Source organism: Melozone crissalis, unplaced genomic scaffold, assembly GCF_028551555.1.
Source record: "Melozone crissalis strain CALT ecotype California unplaced genomic scaffold, PUWL_Pcris_2 ptg000021l_1, whole genome shotgun sequence".
Taxonomy (NCBI): Eukaryota; Metazoa; Chordata; class Aves; order Passeriformes; family Passerellidae; genus Melozone; species Melozone crissalis.
Genome location: NW_026535799.1, coordinates 6,428,855 through 6,443,097, shown reverse-complemented (window position 1 = coordinate 6,443,097; position 14,243 = coordinate 6,428,855). Strand labels below are relative to the sequence as shown.

At 52.4% G+C, this 14,243-nt stretch overlaps 1 non-coding gene across 1 annotated transcript; it reads left to right on the top strand.

Annotated features, from left to right (window-relative positions):
• The first annotated feature begins 6,426 nt into the window (after positions 1–6,426).
• On the top strand, positions 6,427–6,578 carry LOC128937707 (5.8S ribosomal RNA). Its single transcript, XR_008483066.1, has one exon. It is a non-coding gene; the product is annotated as a 5.8S ribosomal RNA (ribosomal RNA).
• The last annotated feature ends 7,665 nt before the right edge of the window (positions 6,579–14,243 follow it).

The following is a 14,243-nucleotide window of genomic DNA, read 5'->3' as shown; positions in this document are numbered from 1 at the left end:
TGGAATGATTGACAATCAGCCCAGATGTTTTCTGCATCAAAAAGTATTCAAGTTCTTTTGGCTTGGCAATTTGACCATGTATGATAGCTGAGCCTGTTTTCAAAGGGAGTTTGGAGAAACATGAATCTTGACACGAGTTCTCCAGCTCTCTGTTGTTTTAAAGTTCATCAGCTGTCGTAGACTCTGGGATGACAGTTCAGTGTTGTAGTAACTGATAATGGTGTGATTGCAGATGTGTCATTGGTTATGTGCATTATCTGATTGATTTCTAATTGCTGTTATCTTACATTTCCCTATGCAATATTGCATAGAGACTGGAACAGAACAGACCAATGTTTTATTTTCATATATGCAAAAAGCCAATCATATAATGTGCATTTTTCACAGTGCTGGTAGCACATAGCTGCGACCCAGCTTTGTCTCCCCTTCCCAGGGAAGTCCTGCTCCATGACCTTTATCTGCCTCCCCAGCAGCTCAGTGGTAGGAAAAGCCACTTGAAGTGGCTGGTGGATTCTCCCTTCAAGTTTTTTGGCAGAGGCTTTGAGCCAGGAGGTTCTCTGGAGGGATGCTGGCTCTGGAAACCTCTCCTGAGCTTGCAGGTGTGGAGTAAAACTCCCTGCTGGGCCAGTGAACAGCAAGTTATGCTCTGATCCATCTGGGACCTCCATGGCTTGGGGTCAGCCCTTGCTGGGGAGCTGCTGCTTGGGAGAAATAGCCACTCCCTTTTCATAAGTTGAGAGAGGTTTATTAAACCTTATCAAAGATGCAACAGAAGACTGAATAGAGAAAATGTTGTGGCGCCAGGAGCAAAGGATTTTCCGCACCATGTGCTCTCCCACACAATGGAGGTTTTGCCTTTTAACTCTTTAGCCCCTCCCAAAATTCTGTCCATTGACTCCGTCTTCACTGTCCAGTGGTGGAGTTTACTTCCTCAAATCTTGATTGGAGGTCAGATGTCACCGTAGTGACAAGCCAACCCTCCCAAATATCCCAACCCTGGCTGTCCCTTGATGACAACTGAGGGAGTAAAAAAATTTTTCTTAACCTCTATACATGGTATTTGTCTGTTAATTGTGAGAGTCAATCATTGTGGCATTCACATTCTCTGAACAGAAACACATAATTCTCTCTCTCAAGGTTTTTTCTCCTGGAGAATCGCAGAGAAAAGAAAGAAAACAATTCTTATCTCTATCATGTGGAATGTGTTAGGAAGATTATTTACCTGAAGTGATTTGTCAGTTGGATTCTGCTGAGGATTGTTTTGTTTCCTTGGCCAATTGGAAAAAGCTTTGTCCTGGCTGTCTGGAGACAGTCACAAGTTTTCTTTAGTATTCTTTAGTATTCTTTGTAGTATAGTATGCTTCTTTAATATAGTGTAGTACAATGTAATATAATATAGTTTAATAAAGCAACTGTTTAGCCTTGTGAATCAATGGAGTCAGATGCCAATCGTTCCCTGTGTTGGGGCATCCTGCTTTTTGATAAATCATCGCATTACTCATCTCTCACACTGCTGCTCCTCCCCAAGTGCTTTGCTCTCCTGCACTCACACTTCTCTCTGCTAATCTGTGGCTTATTAAACAGTCTGCTGGCTTTGTCTCTCCTGTGGCTGCAGGCAGCATCGATTCCTGCAGACGTGGAGAGAGCTGTGGCTGGAAAAATTAATGGAGGGGAAAGAAACAGGGAAGGAGAAGGGCTCTGGTGAAGATCACACTGCCCTCCTGAGGCTCCTGGGGGAGAAGGCAAAGTTGCACCAAGACCCCATGCTGTTCTCTGATGACATTTTTTTCATTGAGCCAATGGTAAGTGATAGGTGAAAACCTCATTTTCCTCCTCTTCTTCCTCCTCATCCTCCTCCCCCTCTTCCTCCTCCCACCCACTCTACCCCCGGCTGCGGTCACTGGGCAGATCCTCAGCTGGCTCAATGTGCTGGGAGGGAAGACATTGAGTTTCTGGTGCACCTGCAGAGCTTGCCTAAAAATGCCAAATGCTAAAAGCATTTCTGCCCTGGAGGCTCAAGGCAGGGTTGGGAGCCTGACAAGGCCAAGCTGTGCTGCCAGGGCCTGAGCTCAAGGGCACTCTGTGCATTTCCTTGCAGTGTCCACAGGGAGCAGTTCTTGTAGGTAGGGGCTCCCCCCACATGTGAGGTTCAGCAGAGGCTGTTGGAGCACTGCCAGCTCACACACTGACCTGAAGCTTGCAATGTTTTGCTGGGAAAGTGAGGCCAAATTCAGCCTAAGGCTAATCATAGAAATGCCAATCCCCTCCTGTAACCACGCCTTGCACTATTTCTGAGTGTCCCTTCCAGTGTCGTCTGTGAGCCTGGACACAAGGGTGGAAGGTTGAAATGGGCCTTTGGAGTTGTCCTGCACACAGGGACAGAAAACCTTTTCCTTTTCTGTTTCTGCAAGCAAACCACCACGTCCTCGTATCAACTAGAGCCCTGATTCTGAGTACTGGCATTGTGAGAGACGATGAAGGCCTGGTGTCTGCACAGTGCAACATCCCTTTTCATCTTGGAGTAAACCCTAGAATAATGCCAGCCTCTGCTTTCTTTCAAAACAGGTTAAACTAATATTTTTATTTCCAAGGTTCTGGTTCTGGGCAAATTTGGGAGAGAACCCCCAAAGGGGCTCCTCTAGGAAAGCAGATTCAATCGGCCCCTCCCCCAACTGGTCCTGGAGAAAAGACCTCCTTGAAGTGGAAAAAACCTGTTTATTAAACAATAAAACCTAAACAGTATTAATCAATAAAACCCCTTGCTGCTCCAAAAGAGATGACAAACTCAGAAAGTCCCTCCCTGGGTTGCAGCTCAGCTCACTCAGTCTCTGATCAGTCCCTCTGGTCCTGGAAATGTCACAGGCCAGGCCCGGCCCGGTGGCCACAGCTGGAGCTGCCGGTGCTCTTCTGGTGTTCAGTCCACAGCAGTTTTGAACACGTCCAAAGAAAAGGGAAAAAAAACCCCACAGTCCAGGGAACTTCTTTGCCTCAGCAAGCGAAATTAACTAAAAGCAGAGGAGAGCTCTGTCCCGCTGTGTGTCCATCCGCAGACAATGCAGTCCAGGAGCAGGAGTGTGGAGGAGTGAGTGCAGTGTCTGAAAACAAACTGCTGCTTCTTCTCTCCCCCCTTCACTCTCTGCAACAAGTCTTAAAGGTGCAACACTTATTATTCAGCATAAACAGAATAAGACGATTTGGGATAAAAGCATCATATAGTCAACCCAGGACAGGGATCATGTTCTCTTCTTGTGAAGAGCCACCAGTGCACAGTGGCAGTCGCATCCCACTGTAGCTGACAGCAGCATGATGTGACCAAGAGCCTTTGTCAGAGCAGCAGGAGTATTGTGGAGAGTGGGAGCTGAACAGCTGAGCATTGAGAGCTTCCAGCACTGTGTTGAGCTGGGTTTGGAGTGTTTCCTTGGGCTCCTTGTGTTGTTCACTCATTACTAATGCTCTAAACAGATGCTTACAGAAGTGTGGTTGAAAACAAGAAATGTGAAGTTTGAAGAGAAGTGTTTTGCTGTCTCTTTCTGCTGTAGGAGGGAGAAATCGGGCTGAATTGTTTGGCCAAAATCAAGGTGACCTTCAAACCCCTGGAAGCACTGGAGTATGGAAGTGTGGCTTACTGCAGCATCTCAGGTACAGCTCCTTTGCCCTGCTTCTCTCCCCCTCAGTGAAGCCATGGTGCAAGCCTGAGCCCACTGGGCTCCCATGGAAGTGCTGGGAAGAGTCCCTGGTCAGCAGGGCAGTGCTGGCACATCCCCCCTGGCCCTGCCGCTCCCAGGGAGTCTCCTGTGCCAGGCCAGGGCTCAGAATGCTGTGTGTGCCTGACTGATCCAAGAACAGCCCAGGCAGTGCAGGGAGAGGTTTTCATGCCATGGCTTTGCCAGCATTCCTTCAAAGGCCAGAGAGCTGCAGAGCAGAACAGCTTTAGTGAACAAGCACTCAGCCCCTGCAGGCCCCTGGCCTCCAGGATGATGGGTCCATTTGACATGGATCCATCATCAGGCAGCAGGAGCTGAGTTAGAAATGTGTTCCCTGAGCCTGGATCACCTCCCAGTGCCCAGACAGCAGCAGAGCAGAGGTGACTGAGCCCCCCTGAGCCCAGGCTGTTGGTAGAAGGAGCAGCCTTGGCCAGCACCTGCCTCTCTCCCTTTGTGGGAATTGACCCCTTGCAGCTCTGTCTGTGGAAATAGAACACAGTGCTGAGTGTCAGGAGTTGGGGACTTTGGCAAAAATGTCCTGTGCTCCTGGGCCAGGGAGTTTGGGAATTGCCAAACTCAGTAGGAGCTTTGTGCCTTCACTGAATGATTTCAAAGCTCCTCTAAGTACATGGGAAGAAAACCACAGAATCATAGTATGTTAAGGATGGAATGGACCTTAAAGGCCTTTGGGCAGGGACACCTCCCCCTAGAGCAGGTAGCTCCAAGCCCCATCCAGCCTGGCTTGGAACACTTTCAGGGCTGGAACCTCCACAACAGCCCTGGGGAACCTGCTCCAGTGTCTCACCACCCTCAGAGTAAAGAATTTCTTCCTAATATCAAAGCTGAATTTCCTTTCTTTCAATTTATGCCTGTAACTCCTTGGCCTGTCACTACAAGGCAGCAGAGATGTTTTAAATTCAGCAGACTGGTGGCTGAAATTGGAAAGCAGCCCAAGGAATGGGTTAGAAATTAGAAGTCAGCCCCGAGGCTGAGGGAAGAGGAGGGTCCATATCCTCTCCTGCAGCATCAGGAGCTGGTTGCATCCAGCTCAGAGTCAGGGACTAGCACTGAGGCAGCCTGGAAAATACAGTATAACAGAGGGAATGATTGTAGTGCAATGGACATCTCTCCCCAGGCTGTGAGAGCAGGCTGCCCCTGCTCTCAGGAGAAGGCCAAGGACCCTTGGTAGAATTCAGCTCTCCTACTCTGTACATTGGGAACATTTCTATTGACACCCCCCATGTCTATGAGGTGAGCAGAAGGGCTTGGGGTGGATCCTGATGGCTCCTGAGGCAGGAGCAAGCCTGGTGGAAGTGTGGAATTGCTGCCGACCTGGGCACTTGTGAGCAGGGAATATTTGATGTACTGGTGAAATCTGAGAGGGTCTGAAAGGTGTGTCTGTTGTTCATGAAGCCCCAGTTCCTTCTTTGGGAATCAGCTGGGAGGCTTGCTGCAAAACAACCCCTTGGCACATGAAACAAAGCCTGGGTCAAAAAGGGATGTTCAGAGGCTTTTGTGGCCGTGCCAGACACAAGGCACCTTTGGACTGGGCTCTGCAGAAGCAGCTGGAACAAACTGGCTGCCTTTGAGCTTCAGTCCACTGCAGACAGCTTCCAGTCAAGTGTCTCCTGCTTATTGCTGCAAGTCACAGGAAAGCCATTCAGCCTCCTGGCTCAGTGCTGGCCCTTGCAAAGGGCTTGGGAGTTCTTTCCCTTGCTGACCAGTCCCTCCCCACACTTCAGCCTTGGTGCATCTCTGGCTCTAGAAAGAGAAAAGTGTTCCTGGGAATAAAGCAAAGCATTTTTCTACCTATTTGCCTCCTCCTCAATAGTGTCAAGTTTGCAAAAAAAACCAAAGAGGGAGCAGCTGAAAGAGGTAGAAAATGAGGCACTACATCATGCCAGACACTTCCAAAAGCTTGGCTGTGGGATGCAAAGACATGCTGAGTTTTCTTACCAAAAGATGATGCTGTCTATACATTTTGATGCTGATGCCTCATAATCAATGTATTGTTTTCATGACATGGGAAAAGGTGAATGAGTAGATGGTGCTGTTGGAACTGTGCTCAGTGGGGCAGCAGCAGCTCTGGGGTGATTCCCTACGCACGTTGCTCTCAGGGCCAGGTCTGAATGAACTTGGTGATGCTGACCAGAGGGGCACTGCTCTGTGTCCATGGGATAACCCCAGGGTTGTGGACTCCAGTTCTGTGGAGTTGCCGCTGCTTTGCATGAAAACCTAAAGGCAGAACTTGTCCTGTTGTATTTTTTTGCCATTCAAAGCATCGTCTGCTATTTCTGGGTATTAATTGCGTCATTAGACAATAACTCACAAGAAGGGAAGATTCCACATGTATTTCCGCTTTGCTTTCTTGCTGCTGCAGGTGGAACTGATTAACCTAGGAGCTATTGATGCTCCCTTCACCTATAGCCCTTCAACTGCAAACGTGGGCTTCTGCTTCAAGTTTGCGCCCACAGAGGGCATCGTTGCACCAGGTGGGAACCAGACTGCTCAGATCTCCTTCAGTGCCACCATAGTGTGGAGGTTTGAGGAAGAATTCCAGTTCAGTGTGGCTGGATCTCCTATGTCTGCAATCCTGACTATCAAGTAAGGACAGTCAAAGCCAGGCACGCACCTTCACGTCCTCAGCACAAGAGAAAGGGGCCGCTTCATGTGAGCGGTCCCAGCCCCTCCACAGGTGCAGGATCGGTGCTGAAAGCCAGACAACTCTTAGCGGTGAATCACTCGGCTCATGCGTCAATGAAGAATGCAGCTAGCTGCAAGAATTAATGTGAATTCAGGACACATTGATCATCCATACTTTGAACACACTTGTGGCCCTGGGTTCCTCCCAGGGCTACGACTGTCTGAGCGTTGCTTGATGATGAGTCGCCATCCGGCGGCCACCACGGTGGTGCGGCTGGGGTCACCTCGCAGACAAGTTGACTGTGGTCAGCGGCGGTGGTGATGGTGGCTCGCCGGTGCCCGGAGGGAAGGTGGTCAGGGGTTTGGCAAGGGATGCGTTTCCCTCGGCGGCCTCAATTTTTTCCCTGTGACTCAACAGGCGTCATCATCGTCATGGCCGTCATCATCATTGTTGCCACGCAGGGCCTTCATCCCCCTATATGCAGACTCAGGGACTGCTCCCTAGCTCCCCACTCCCCACTCACTCACTCCTGGAGTGAGCCACTGGGGCAGAGTTTGTCCTTGCAGCGCCCGTGCTGCAGTACAGTGGTGGTGGCAGCTGAGGAGAGTGAGAGACGGCGTTGAAAGCACCACCGTGGGCCAAGAGAACAGAGAGGGCAAGAGGGAGATGAGGCGTAGACCTCACCCCCAGCCTCCCCACCGCGCGGGCGGCTGTCTGCAGCTGGGTTCCAGGGCGGTACCGTGCCGGGCTGCTGTGCTGCCGAGCGCGCAAAATGAGAGCACTGGGGACAGATGTTCCGACCCCCTCCTCCTTTTGCCTGCCCTCCTCCTCTTTGGTCGTGGTCTCGGGGCGCAAATAGCACCATGGCTTTTCTCTCTCCCTCCACCAAGGCCATCACATGCCGCCACTCGGCTGATTCCCCATCAGGGCTGTCTCTGCCACACTCCCTTTTCAGTTCTCGTCTCCAGGTCCAGGATGGGGCTCTCCGTCTCCGCTTCTCTCCCTCTGGCTTTGTTTTCCCCTGACGCGCGGGCGCCAGTGGAGAGGAAGGTGAGGGTAGTAGGTGGGAGAAACTGGCTGGCTGTTGGCCTGTTGGCATGCTGCTTCTTTAGGAGCAGCATGGACCGGGCGGTGCGGCCCAGCTTTCGGCTTGCAACCTCAGATCAGACATGGTGACTGAATTTAAGCATATTAGTCAGCAAAGGAAAAGAAACTAATGAGGATTCCCTCAGTAACGGTAAGCGAAGAGGGAAAAGCCCAGCACCGAATCCCCGCCCCGCGGTGGGGCGCGGGACATGTGGCGTACAGAAGTCCCCTTCCCTGGCAGTGCTCTTGGGGGACCCAAGTCCTTGTGATCGAGGCCGCAGCCTGCAGACAGTGTGAGGCGGTAGCGGCCCCCTAGCGCGCCGGGGCCAGGGCTTCTCAGAGTTGGGTTGCTTGGGAATGCAGCCCAAAGCGGGTGGTAAACTCCATCTAAGGCTAAATACCGGCACGAGACCGATAGCCAACAAGTACCGTAAGGGAAAGTTGAAAAGACTTTGAAGAGATAGTTCAACAGGGCGCAAAATCCTTAAGAGGTAAATGGATGGGGCCCGCGCAGTCTGCCCGGGGGATTCAACTTGGCGAGTTGCAGTTGGCCAGCTCGGGTTGGGCAGATCCTCGCCTCCGCCTCCCCTCCGTCCCCCGGGCGAACCCCATCAGCGGGGGCGGGCTGGGCGGGGCGGGCCAGTGTGGGGACCGCTGCCCAGCCGGTGGGTGATCCTGGCCGGGCACATTTCCTCCACGGCTGTGCACCGTGACCGGATCCGGGTCGGCTGTGAAGGCCACCGGTGGGCAGATGGCCCAGTGCCACGCAAAGAGCGGCGGCGGGTGTTACAGCCGTTGGGCAGCAGGTCTCGCTGAATCCCGGGGCCGAGGGAAAGGACCGCCGCCGCGCCCTCTTCCCACCCCATCGGCGGCGCCGTGGCAGGGGGCATCATTTCCCCCCCTCTCACGGGGGGGCGGCATCCTCGCAGCGTGGCGTTTCTCACAGGGGTGTGGGGGCCGGGCCCGCCGGCCCATGGCGCTGCTGTCAACCGGGGCCGACTGTCCTCACTGCGCCCTGACCGCGCGGCGCCGCCGGGCCGGGCTCACAGGCCGCGTTGGGGCGCCCGGAGTCCATGGCGACGTCGGCTACCCACCCAACCTGTCTTGAAACACGGACCAAGGAGTCTAGCACGTGCGCAAGTCAGGGGCCGTTGTCGAAAGCCCGCGGCGCAATGAAGGTGAGGGCCGGCGCGCCCCGGCTGAGGTGGGATCCCAGGGCGCGTGTCGCGCCGGGCAGCACCGGGGGCACCACCGGCCCGTCTCGCCCGCCGCCCCCTCGCGGGGCCGGGGAGGTGGAGAGTGAGCGTCCGTGCTAGGACCCGAAAGATGGTGAACTATGCCTGGGCACGGCAAAGCCAGAGGAAACTCTGGTTGAGGTCTGTAGCAGTCCTGATGTGCAAATCGGTTGTCTGACCTGGGTCTAGGGGCGAAAGACTAATCGAACCATCTAGTAGCTGGTTCCCTCCGAAGTTTCCCTCAGGATAGCTGGCACTCGGCAATGGGCAGTTTTACCCGCTAAAGCGAATGATTAGAGGTCTTGAGGCCAAAACGATCTCAACCTGTTCTCAAACTTTCAATGAGTAAGGGGGCCAGCTCGCTGGTGTGGAGCTGCACCATGGAATGCGAGTGCTCAGTGGGCCACTTTTGGTAAGCAGAACTGACGCTGCAAGATGAACCGAACGCTGGGTTAAGGCGCCCAATGCCGACACCCATCAGAGCCCAGAAAAGGTGTTGGTTGATCTAGACAGCAGGACGGTGGCCATGGAAGTTGGAATGCGCTAAGGAGTGTGTAACAACTCACCTGCCGAATCAACTAGCCCTGAAAATGGATGGCGCTGGAGCGTCAGGCCCATACCTGGCCATCGCCGGCAGTGCGATGCCCGCGGGGGCTAGGCCGCGACGAGTTGGGCCGCTGCGGTGCGCCTCGAAGCCTGGGGCGTGGGCCCGGGTGGAGCCGCCGCAGGTGCAGATCTTGGTGGTAATAGCAAATATTCAAACGAGAGCTTTGACGGCCAAAGTGGAGCAGGGTTCCATGTGAACAGCAGTTGAACGTGGGTCAGTCGGTCCTAAGCGATAGGCGAGCGCCGTTCCGAAATGGTGGGCGATGGCCTCCGTTGTCCTCAGCCAATCGAAAGGGAGTCGGGTTCAGATCCCCGAATCCGGAGTGGTGGAGACGGGTGCCATGAGGCACCCAGTGTGGTGACGCAACTGATCCCGCAGAAGCCGGCGGGAGCCCTGGGGAGAGTTCTCTTTTCTTTGTGAAGAGCCGGGCGCCCTGGAATGGGTTCGCCCCGAGAGAGGGTCCTGCACCTTGGAAAGCGTCGCGGTTCCGGTGGCGTCCGGTGAGCTCTCACTGGCCCGTGAAAATCCAGGGGAGAGGGTGTATGTCTCGTGCCTGGCCGTACCCATATCTGCAGCAGGTCTCCAAGGTGAACAGCCTCTGGCATGTTGGAACAATGTAGGTAAGGGAAGTCGGCAAGCCGGATCCGTAACTTCGGGATAAGGATTGGCTCTAAGGGCTGGGTCGGTCGGGCTGGGGCGTGGAGCGGGGCTGGGCGTGCGCCGTGGCTGGATGCGCGCTGTGGCTGGACGAGGCGCCGTGGCTGGACGAGGCGCCGCGCGCGGATGAGTGCGTTCCGCGTGGCCCCCCCGGGCGCCGGGCGTGCGCGCGTGCAGTGGTGGCTCTGGACACGCACCAGGCCCTTCCCGTGGATGGCCCCAGCTGCAACGGGCGCCGCCTGCCCCCCGCTCTGCCCGCCCTCTGCCTTGCCGCGGCCGGCGACCCAGCGGCGGCCACCATCATTGTTACCACTGGCAGGCTTCGCGCAGCGCGCAGCCGGCACATGTGCAGCCACGCCCAGCCGAGCGGTTCATGCGGGGTAGGGTCCCCGGGGGGGGTCCCCGGGCCGGCCCCCCGCCTCAGTCGGTGCCTAGCAGCCGGCTTAGAACTGGTGCAAACCAGGGGAATCCGACTCTTTAATTAAAACAAAGCATTGCAAAGGCCCAAGGCAGGTGTTGACGCGATGTGATTTCTGCCCAGTGCTCTGAATGTCAAAGTGAAGAAATTCAATGAAGGGCGGGTAAACGGCGGGAGTAACTATAACTCTCTTAACACATTGCCTTAGCAATGTCCATGAACACAACCCCCAAATGTTCATGCTCTCGCTTCGCTGTTTTCACCACAAGCTGTAGCAACTTGAGGTTTTCGGCACAACCTGATGCGCAAATGAAACCACGTTGCCGGGGGTTGATGGGACATGCTTTGTACAGCCTCGCAGTAGCGATCCTGGAAAACAGCCTAATCACCACTGAACCAATAGTGATAGGCCTCCAGTAATTGATATCACCAAGCTTCTCTGCATCCGAAGACTTGGGTATCAAGACTGTCCTGCAGTCCCACAGCGCATCTGGAACAGTACCGGTGATAAGCCAGAGGTTGAACATCTCAGTCAACTGGGAAAACTTCAGGTCTTTTGCAATAATCTCACCCAAAGTGATCCCATCTGGCCCGGGAGCGGAGGTTTTACACATCTCTCTCATGTTCTTATCAATCTCTTTTTTAGTAATTAGGGCCTCGAATGCGGTGTTATCCGCCTCCTTATATGGAGGGAATTTCAGTAGGCCACCAAATATACCAGATGTATCCCACCTACTCCTTAAGTGATGGTGGACAACACTTGATGGTAATTGGCACTGAGAGGCTTCTATGCCGTCCAGGAAGACACGCGCGAGGCACCTTCTATGTAACTCGTACAACAGTTGGAATCTCAAGAATTTTCCCCTCTTAATAGCTCTTTTGTGCATCCAATTTGATGGAGTTTTGGATGCTTTTTGGCCATGGGATGCCTGCTTCTTTCGACCCTTAAAGATAGATTTACTTTGGCTAGGCTCCCCCAGAATACCGAGAAACTCATTATACACATCATTCACCACCTGACCTGGATCTTGCCCATCAAGAATTTTCTCAAAGGCCTCCCGATACACGGTGAATTTGCCAACCAATAATCATGCTTTGATCACCTCACGGTATTGGAGCTTTAACTGTCCCTCCTTGGGCAACTTAGCAGACTCGGGAAGATGTTCAATCCCAGTGGCACCTACTAGTCCTTCATGATCTTTTACAAACGGACCTCTCACTAGAAGGTGCCTTTTATCACTAATCTGCTTTGCCATTTTAGTTGGAATATGCTCCACTATAAGTTGGTTGATATTCCTCTTACTGGGAAACTTGTCCACCAATTGTACCAGAAGAGCCTCTTCCTCCTCAGTCCATACCCATTTTGTGGGCCCCTCAGGCCGATGACTCTTTGGCATGGAAAGCAACAATCCGCTCCACATTTCGCACAAGAGGATGTCTTATCCTCTTGTGTTGACCCAGGCCAATCTTAGTAGCAAATCCACGTTGGCACACCTCACAGACCCATTCCCCAGTGGGAGCCACACACACCATACCCTTGCGGCGTGGGATGTGACAGGAGATACTGTGGTATTTTAGATTTTGTTTACCACATTTTGAACACCTGAAAATGATCTTTCTCTGCCCGTGCGCCCTTTTGAGATGGTCAATCAGCCCCAACATCCTTGTAAACCGGGTGCCACAATGAGGACGAAGATGGTTGTTTGTCAGGCATGGACATGACAGGTGGTCTTGGCATTGTACCATCACCTTCAGACCCGTGAGGAGCCTCAGGTGTTTTGGGCTCTTGAGTACCTCTCATCGCGCTCTCAGCCTCAGGTGTTTTGGCTTCTTTGGTACCTCCCACCGCTTCTCAGCCTCATCCTGGGCCATCCCCATAGGGGAGATCTCATAGGGCTCAGGGAGTTCCTCCAAACCCTCCCGAACATCCACATGATGTACACCACCTTCTTTAACAATTCTGGAGTTAAAAAACTCCAAACTTAAAAGATTGAATCCCTCTTCCCTGGGCACAAAGAGCATAGATGGTAATTTGGCATCAGTGACCCTTAGATCTAATGGGTCAGTCTGAGTGGTAGTCCAAATCAAACGTAAAGCCAGTGATTGTACGATTTTGTCAGTCTGGTAAGCAATAAAATGACAAGTCCAAGTGAGGGTAGAAGTAGTTAGCAGCCGACCCTCTCTCAAGCTACCAACTGTGTCCAACAACAGCCCGTGGACAAGGCTCTGTGCAACAGTGAACTAACTGTGCCAACATTTTGTTTCAGCGATTCGTGAAACTGTCGTTGGGTGGTGAGTCCAACGACAGGAAGGGCTGATATGCGCCCTCTCTCACACTGGGGCAGAAGTCAACTCAGTTACCACAAGGGTATCCGGTGGGACCACGAGGAGGTGCGACTTCCACAGCTATGCCCAGTTAGTAACTATGCCCTCATCAAATTGTATATGTTCCTTTTCCGGGTTAAGTAAGGTGGCCCGTCCACCTGATGTCCAGATCGGAACTTGTAACCCAAATATAGGCTAGACGCAGTTATGAGGGATGAACCCCTCCCACCCAAAACCGATTCCACTGTCCAGCAGACCCAGCCAAGGGAAGGGGCCTTGTTTATTTACAATGCATTTACAGATACAATCGATCTAGCTTTGCTTACAAATATATGTACAATATCAACGGAGGCGAAGAGCACTTTGGATGCTAGGGCCCGCACGGTTCTCTCTAGCCTCGTTTTAGAGAGACCAAGGGCGGTCAGCAACTCAGTATTCTTGCCGAACCATTTACCACGGGCTCCCATAGGGAAGCCAACATATTCAATTTCCTTTGCATTTGTCAATTGTTCGATCTGCTTATGAAGGCGCTGATATTTTTTGGCCTTTTCCGAGGCGGCTTCACTCAATGAGATATCGGAGTGCTCGTACCTCACTGTCACATCAACCACGACTGCCTTTGACCCTTTAACAAAGATCAAATCCGGTTTAAACAATTCATTTGCCTCATCCCTGATGTGTGGTTCCTCAAACACTGCCCAACACTCCCTCTTAGCCTCTTCGCTAAGAGTTTCACAGATGGCGTTATGTCTCTTAATCCTGGCTTCCTGAGTGATGGCGCAGTTCCCGACAATGTGGGTTACGGTCTCATATCTAGCTCCACAATGTCGGCAAGATTGAACAACATTCTCTTGTCTACCCCTAGCCAGGAATTCCCTTGTCGGGTAGACATTAGCTCTTAATTGTAGGGCCGTAATTAATTTACAGTGAGGTATGCCCCCAAACCGCCTTATTCAGGCGTTACTGATCTCATCATTTTCAAAATTTTCAATTCCATGATCCTGGGAGACCAGGTGGATCCATTTTTGAAATTCTAGTTTCCTCCAATTACACGGTTTTGGATAACAAATTTTAGGAGTGGGTGCTTCCCATTCCAGCCGGGCTTCATCATCACCCCCCAACTCTACCACTGGTAGAGGCTCCCAAATTGATGGGACGGACTCTTGTGTCCCCCCTGCTTTTAACCACAATCTTTCAAATAACCGTTCTAGATGGATTTCCTTTAAATAATTCACAAGAGTCTCATCCGAAGACTGAGCCAATCTATGCAGTCTTCTCGCCTGTATACTTGGAATAAGCGCCACCAATCTGATGAGACCTAAACCACCATCTTTGAAACTCGAGTACAAGATCACATCACACGTACTTTGCAGAAGATGAAGCCATTCCTTGACCGTATTACGAATCAGTTGGTCAAGGGATTCGAGGAGGCCCACCTTAACCTCAGTATGGTCAGCCAGATATATCAGTCTCGGAATAGTATAAGTCCTGAGTATATCGACTTTCTGAAGGGGTTTTAAAGGCGAACAACCAATTCAATGGAGCCAATCTGTGAGCTTCTCTGATA